Here is an 8,963-nt window from a genome sequence, read left to right as displayed (position 1 = left end):
TCTAGACATAGAGTAATCTAGATTAGTAGGTTGTTATTTATTTGCTCAGTTGTTGAATTGTAAACGCTATACTATTACCTTTTGGTTGGTTGAATCCTTAATTCAAGATTCTGGTTCTTGTTAAACATTTTCGTCTTTATTATTATTATTTTTTTTACCTCCTTGTTTAGGGGTGTTTCAGAATTAGACTTTTTGTTTCCTTGGGAACAAGATTTGAAGACAAAAATAGTTGATAAATATCTAATTTTAATTTAATTTATTTAGTTAGCTTTTGTACTATAACGTTGTCTTTAGCTTAGCTTAGGGATCTAGTTTGCTTAGAAGTTTCACTTTGCCCCCTCTAGCTTAGTATAAATAAGAGGTATGTGTTTGTGTTGTTAGTGTGGAGAAATACAATCAGATCCAATCTGATTGTGATTTACGGTTTGAAGTATTTGAAGTTTATGCTCTCGTTTAAATATATTAAGTCTTGTATTTTCTTGAACCATATTCTTCATTCCTCATTGCTTCTTTACATAAAGTTCTTTACGTTTTTACATTTACCGTTTTTAATCAATTAAGCTTTACATTTCGCTCTTTAATTTTTGTCATTTACTTTTTCTATAATTATTGAAATTTACCATTTCTTGCAATTTTCTTTCCATCATGAGTAGCTAAATTTATTAGCTTGGGTGTGAGACAGAAATGATGAGATTGTAAACCGAAAGAAAGCAGATCTTCTTATGTAACAACAATGTTTCATCATTTCATTTCAAGTTTTATAAAACCAATGTCACCTCTCGACGAGTTGATCACTGTAAAGTGTTAAAGTGTCATAGACTCTAAGCTGAGCCATGATTGTACATCAAACTGGATGATATGAGAAGTAGACTTGATATTTGCTGACAGAGAGATTTATTATCTATATTTTCTAAATTGGTTAATTCTCGACAGGTTTATAACTTTAAAGCGTTAAAGTGGAATGGACTCAAATATGAGACATTTAGAACACGTCAACTTGAATGATATGGGAATTCACTCGAAAGAGTGATTGTTAATAAAGAGATTTGTTCATCCGTATATTTTGAGGACACCATTTGTCACTTTCACTGGTCCGCATACTACATAGATATATGGGTTGAAAGTTATAATCTCAGTGCAATGGTGAAATCCAAGAGGTATACCCTCATAATATAAATGGTGAAAATAGTTGTTACTAATTACATGTTGTTGCATTTTTACAGCATTGGTCTGCTAGAATCTGTATTTATGTCTCACCAAAAGTCTTACCACTTTGCTTTATTTATTTTCTATCATTTTCAATAGTGTTAACTCAAACCTAAACAAAGTTTTCAAATTCTCCATCTGAAGTTAGTCTTTAAAATCGAGATCTTGCAACTTAAGATACCTATCCTTGTGGAATACGATACTTGGTACTTACCATTTTATTACTTGAAGGAGATATATTGACACGTGTATACTTGCATCTGTTACCACTTAGTGTTGTAGAGATAAAATATCTAGCTCTAACCATCCAGATCTTGGTTGTCGTGTAGAGACATTGACAGTTTGTCAATTCATCATAGGTTTCTTGTATGGATTCGTTTGGTAATGCCTTGGAATTGCTATAATCAATTAGGCATTGAACACGTCTATTTTTCTTTATTTTTACATCACCTTCAAGCTGACTCGCGAGTTCATCCCAAATCTCCTTGACAGTATTGCCGGAGTCTAGAAATGGGAAAATCTCATTAGGAATTGCCATAATAAGAAGTCGTTTGGCTTTGCGATCCACTTCTATTTTAGCAATTTCATCAGTATCCTAGTTTGCTTCATCCTTAGGGATGTACTAAGCAATGATCTCAGCAACATTTCCCACAACAACAACACGAAGGAACAAGAGCTTGAAGGATGAAAGGTCCATTTAGGATAGATTTGTATAATTTGTCATCCATCCCCTCGAAGAAATTAATCATTCTTATCTTCCATTGATGATATTCATCATTTTGGAGAGTAGGAGGTTTTGTAAGAGAACCCACACTCTAAGAAGAATTCCAATTGTTGTTTTCCATAGAAAAAAACAACCAATCAATATAAATTTATTCTTCAAAACGAAACTAACCGACTATAATCACAGGATTTAAGATCTAGAATAGAAAACTATGAAAACAGGGTTTTCAATCTTCGAGAATTGCTAATTTGAAGAAAATACCCAGAAATTGAGAAAACAGATTTAATAGAATGAACATGTCATTTGGTTTAAAGAAATCAACTTGTTCTGATACCAATTGTTGGTTCCAGATTTCTCAATTATGATCTATTAATCAAATATAAGAGCAAAAGAAGTAAAAGATCAAAATAGGGTAAAGCAATTAAGATGAAGAATAATATAAAAAGGCCACAAATCTGATTAAATAGCATTGTCGTCATCATGTATATTGATTAATCTTTAAATACACTTGTGTGATCATGAGGATCTTGTAGTACAGAAAGTTTCAAGTGTGGAAGAAATGAGACTTGATTGTTACAAATGAACTAAGAATAAGCTTCTACTTATAGCCTATAATGGAAAGTCAAAACATACACCAATGGGAAGCTTCCACTTATAAAGGTACTCTAACAGAATTTAGGTGGGAACGGTTAAGTCACGCGAGCTGCACACTTGTTCACTTGGAGTTGTTGACCAGACCAAAGGTATATCATAAGTAAGGCAGAGCCTCTAGTTCACCGAGTAGGTGCTTCTAGTTCCTCTGTATGCGTCTTCTGGTCTTCCAACACTTGGGCTTTTTCATACTTTTACAAATCAGAATTATATGGGTCCTAACAATGATTTTCAATTACTTTTACAATCGACATTTGATGTTTTAAGAACATGTCAATAATAATTTCTAACACAAAATAATGATAATATTAGTCTATACTATATAAAACATGTTGAATTTTGTTTGTAAATTATCAAAAATAACTAAATTATCAAATATAAACACTTGCACCAATAACAATAATAATAACAATTCGTTATCATAATGTTACAATCAACAATTTAGACTCTCAAATGCATATTTTAGTAAATGTATGTACATTTTACAAGAAATTTATCTTAAATAAAAATACAATAAATATGATTTTGAAATTTGACATATTATTTTATTAGTGTGGTATCATTTGTTTTTATTATAAAATTTTAATAAGACATAAAAAATAATCATGTTATTTAAAATTGAAAATTCATATCAAGTAACATGCAAATCAGATTCTATATCCAACACATCAAAGGACCACTCCATAAATTGTATGAATGGTCTATTTCACAATTTATATATGTTAAAAAGTTGAACAAAAAGAAAAAGAATATGAAATGAGTTCTTTCATTTTATAGTTTGTAGGTGTTTTTCCCCATTCCATTATGAAATAGAGGACTCATGATTTTGCAACGCATTGGTGCACGGTCTTAGTCTAATTAGGATCCCATCTTACCAAATAGCAAACGAAGAGATGAGATTAAAGGTGACGATCAAAGTCATAGTTTGAAGCTGAACCACAAGGTTAAAGCTAAATCATATTCATAGGTCCAAAGCTATATTATATTTCATATATGACATAACATCGGTATGACCACATGAAAGATACAAATATTCAAATAAGTTTGACTCACAAGAATCACACCTTTATCATCATTTACTCCTACTTGAAATCATTTACTACCAACCATTCTTATCCGACTTTGTTATTCTCGAAAGTCAATTCAATGGATAGTTCTAACAATCCAAGCGGTTTAAAGTAGAAGTGGTAGGGGGCACTTGCCCCTAACAAAATTAAACTAATGTATTGAAAATTTTGTTATTTCATCTAAAATTCTTATGACGCCCCCAACTTTCAAGCTCCCAACCCAATTGAAGTCATCTTATTTATCTCATTTCGTTTGCTATAATGCATTTGGTTAATAAACAATCATATTTGTTTTTTTCCCACCTTTCCTTTTACATTTTATTGTGATTTTTTCATTATTAGCTTGTTATTTGTTATTTGAGTTGAGAGTTCTTGATTTTTCTATTTAATTTAGGGGCCGTTTACCAAACACTTAACCGGTAAGCGCTTATCGGTAAAATTCAACACTATCATTTATTTACCGGGAAAGATTTTAGTTCACAAAAACGAAATTATATGCAACAATTTTCCTGGTAAGAGTCATAACTCTCACTTACCGGGTAAGACCCTTGTCATTGCCTCGTTCTTACCGGGTAAGATTCTTGGTCCTTACCGGGTAAGATTCTTGGTCCTTACCATATTCATCCGGTGAGGTAATGTGACTTGGTAAGCTCTTACCCAGATAAGCGTTTGGTAAACGGCCCCTTAGTTTGTTATTTATGATTTACTATTTGCTATTCCGTCATTTATTTTTGATTTATCGGTTTGTTGCTATCTGATTTCCTTTTAATTGAAATTAATTTATCGCCTTTTAATGTCTTGTTTACTGACTACTAATTTATATGTTTTTTTAACTATAAGCCTTCTAATTTATCTTTCACTAGGTTTGTTATAAATTAGTTTAATGCAAAGTCACACCATGTTTGTTCTTAGAAATTGGTTTGGTGGTTCATTTCTCTAGCCATCTGATCCATTATGAATCATTCAAATTTTGTATTAATGTATAATGCATTCACTTACTTTCAGTTTAATCGAAATAGTAACAGTATATAAATAGTAGTTTAACCGAACCGTTTAATTTGAAAACGAAATAAATCAAAACCGTTTTAATTCGAATGAAAATTAGGGATTGCTAAACATACCTCCTGCACGAATTCATACTCCACCTACTAGCTATTTTTCCTCCCACACAAATTCAACACGGTGAAACTAATGATTTTCAAATTCTACATTACACTTCATACTCTTATAATTGGTTAATAAATTTTATATCCTTTAATTTTTTTCATTTTTCATTTTACAACCTTATCATATTAACGTAGATAATTGTATATTAACTAAAATACGTTAGAAAAAGACGTTTATTTTTTTTAACAAATTACATTATTATAAATCATCTCGTCAATACCTTCAAAATAAACTCAATATTAAATATTTTTGGATTTAATCAGATTATTATATATCATAAATAGTAGTGAATTATTTTTAACGCTCACACTTTATACACTTATAGTTATTTTTTTATTTATTTTTATATCATTTACCTTTTTCTTTTCCATTTTATACCATTATTTTATAAACATAACAATCATAATTAATAAAAATACGTTAAAAATATATTTTTTTTACAAATTACACCTAATAATAATTCTATCGTCAATACCTTCAAATTGAGTCAAATATTGAATATTTCGGGTGATTTTTTGTATAAATTATACCATTATAATTGTCGATACAGTTCCATTGCTCAATTTAATCTATACATATACCAAATAAATAATATTGAATTATTGATACACAAGTACACACAATAAACGAATAAATTGTGTTTGCAAAAGATGAAAATATGTTTACATACCAACAATCATATTTGTTATCTTCACTCAACCAATATATACATACATACACATATTTATATAATTATGTATTGTTTATTTTCTTTATATAACATAATCCAACTCTTTTGATGCTATTGAGTTTATGGCTGATGTCAAGAATATATAAATGAAGAACGAGAAATTAATAGAAAAATAAAGAAAATATGTTCTAAAAATGACCAAAGATAAAAATGAGACTTAAACTAGGTAAATATAAATAAAATTTTACCAAAATTATATAATAATTAAAATAATAATCATAAAGGTCGTTTTTAATATGTTTTAACCTTAATAATATTATTATATTTAGGGTGCGTTTGGTATGCAGACGACATGGGACGGGACGGAACATATAATACGTATTTTACATGATAAAATTATTAATTAATTACTATGTTTACTGCATAAAATAAAAAAAAGTAAAAAGTACATAGAGTAATATAAAAACATCAAGAAGGTTAAAAATAATAAACCAAAAAAATACAGGGTTAAAATGAAAACTATGAAAACAATTAAAAATTGGAAATAAATCTGTATTGGTTTTAGTGCCTTCTTGTATTTTTGAGTAGATGGATATGGAAAATGTTAGGTTTTTATAGGAGAGGTATAGATAGAATTTGACAATGAGTTATTGGTCTAAATATTTTGACACCTTGATAAGTGTTAATTTATTGACCCTATACCATCACTTTTTCCATCTTTTACTTGCCCAAAATACCCCTATGAGTCTTTTTAGTCGTTTTAATCCTTATCTCGTCATTCTATCATTTTTAGAGCTTAGTACAAATTGTTGGAATTTTATATAAATATGGTATTGATTTAGGCTTTCAAACAGATTTTGGCAGACTAGGTCGGCGCTATAGCATTCCTGTAGAAGTCATTAGTGAAGAGACTGTGAAATTGTAGCATTTCTGGAGTATCAACCTTAGGCTCCAACTTTCACTTCTTTTAGGTCGGATCTGCAGTTTTTTAAGAGAGAAAAGGCTTGCATCATCGAGTATCATCATTGTACTTCATTGAGCTTGCTTAGGGACTAATCTACCATATTACTATAAGTAAATGTGTTGTCTTAGGCTAAAACATCAACCTTTGGGTTATTTCTCTCATATTTACTTACTTTCCAGTATTTAGCTTTTGTGTTAAACACTTCTCATACAACCGAAACTATTGTTTTGTTCTAATTTCCAAGTATTAATCCAAGTTCAGTTGCTTTGAAATCATTTCAACTACTTGTTCTTATTTTCAGTTTTGAGTTTACTTTATTTTTTGTTACACTTTTAGAGCTAGTCCATGCCGTGGCAATACATTGGATTTTCAATCCTTTTGTGGCTCATCACTAGTTTCCAGTAGTTACAATTTGCTTTTCCAAGTGTTCAAAGCAAGTGATGAAACTTTCAATGCAAGTTATAGAGTACTATAACACCTTTTCTTTAACCATTTTGAGTTTTACATTTTCATCTTTACTATACTGTCATTTACATTCCCGCAATTTAATTTATGCAATTTACTTTATTCTATTTTACTTTCCTCTATTTACTTTACCGTCATTTCTATTTTTGTACTTCAATTTCTACAATTTACTTTGAAAATCATTTATATTCCTGCACTTTAATTCATGCAATTTACTTTTTGTATTTTCCATTTATGTTATTTACTTTTTTAGTCCTTGCATCTTTTGTAAGAAAAATCCAAGCGGTGATGGGTTAATCACATTAGCTTGGGTGTAAGGGAAAATTAAGACCAAAATCAATGTGAAAGTACATTAATGTCTAATATTTAGCATTGTTATCTAATTATTTATTTTAGGCAATCAATGTTTCATTAAAAATTACATTTAATTAATTGACAACTAATTTTGTGTATGAAAATCCATTTGCTTTCAGAGCTAAGATAAATATGAAAATCCAAGGTAATACGAGAAGACTATACATAGCTTTAGTACTTTATAAGTACTATACTCCTACGATGCAGGACGGTAACACTATGTTATGCTAGTATTCAGGACTTTTAACATAAATGATGTCGTACTTATAACAATGGGCATGTGTATACTCCTTGAAGGACGTCTGACCCGTTAGTTGATACTTGTTAGAGTATTATAGCACCATTTTGTGGTACTATAGAACCTTCCAGAAGTGCTATTTCATCTTTTTTACTGGATCATTTGTTTTTGTCTTAACAGACCTTTGCACCATTTGTTTCTTTTTTATGATTGGTTTTTCTTAGTTGATAACTCTCACACACCAAAAGAATTCTTCAATTTTACCATTTGAAATTGATTTTTTATAACACCATCAATTTGGAAAAAGCGACTAAATTAAAAAAATTCAATAATACATCGAACAAAAAATAAATCTCTTTCAATAAATCAATACTTAGATTAATCCGAACAACAAAACTAGATTTAACATCAACAATATGTAAACCAAGTCTTACGTCGAGACTAGGTCAAGGTCGTGTGTTACTAGAACTCAATAACAGTCGCTATCTCCAAATGTAGAAGACGTCAATGAATAGCTAGATCCCTCTCATGCCTTTAACTAGCATTCACTTCATCACGTTGTCGCTAGTATCGGGTTTTGGTTGTGTATAATTGGGTATTTTGATTAATGAACACGACCAAGTGTAAACCTATAAAACATTAAAACGGAAAATATAGCTTTAATCAAGTCATTTATACAATTAACTCACACTTACCCTTGGAAGGCATAAAACATCTGAAAATGACGGGGGAGACCCCGATTTACCATATGTTGTGATAGAACATAAGTAAGCCACAAGTCAATGTTATATAAGCTTCACTTATAAATAATCAAGTTAGTAAACTTAACTCCTCGAGTATTTTGCTTGTAGAGTCACCAAGTTCAAGTCCTCGAGTCTTTACCTTGAGATCTATTAAGCCAATTCACTTAGAAATTACACTATATGGTTATTGGCTGATGCCCGACTCTTAGATTTCACACCATGTCATCTATTAAGACTCAATGCCTACTTCCAAGCTACAATATGCTAGAAATTACATTTTATTGGTCAGTGGCCGATGCTCGACTATGATAGTCCACACCTTATTGTATCTGAAGACCCAATGCCTATTTCAAGCAATAACACGAGGATGACCTTCCTAACTAAAACCGACTCCCATGCCTATGGATCCTTTGCATTATAGTCTAAATTTACACCACACAAAATGAATGACTAACTGTTGATCCTCTCTCTCAGTGATTTGATGATAATCCCTTTTTTCTTTCATGTTGTATTTGTGTCTGTATTTTCAGTTCCAGCGATCATCACTGAGTATGTTCAGTGATCGCTGAAGAACTTGCATTGTAAATTCATCAGAGACAAACAATACTTCAAGAAGACAATACTTCAAGAAGACAACACTCACACCAAAGATCCTTCAGCGAACATCGAAGACTGAAACTGAAGATTAGAGACTGGCGAGTACGTGATCTGAAG

The sequence above is a fragment of the Cynara cardunculus genome (genome assembly GCF_001531365.2).
Source record: "Cynara cardunculus var. scolymus isolate 2C chromosome LG 10, CcrdV1, whole genome shotgun sequence".
NCBI classification, from domain to species: Eukaryota; Viridiplantae; Streptophyta; class Magnoliopsida; order Asterales; family Asteraceae; genus Cynara; species Cynara cardunculus.
Note: the sequence above shows the minus strand (reverse complement) of the source record.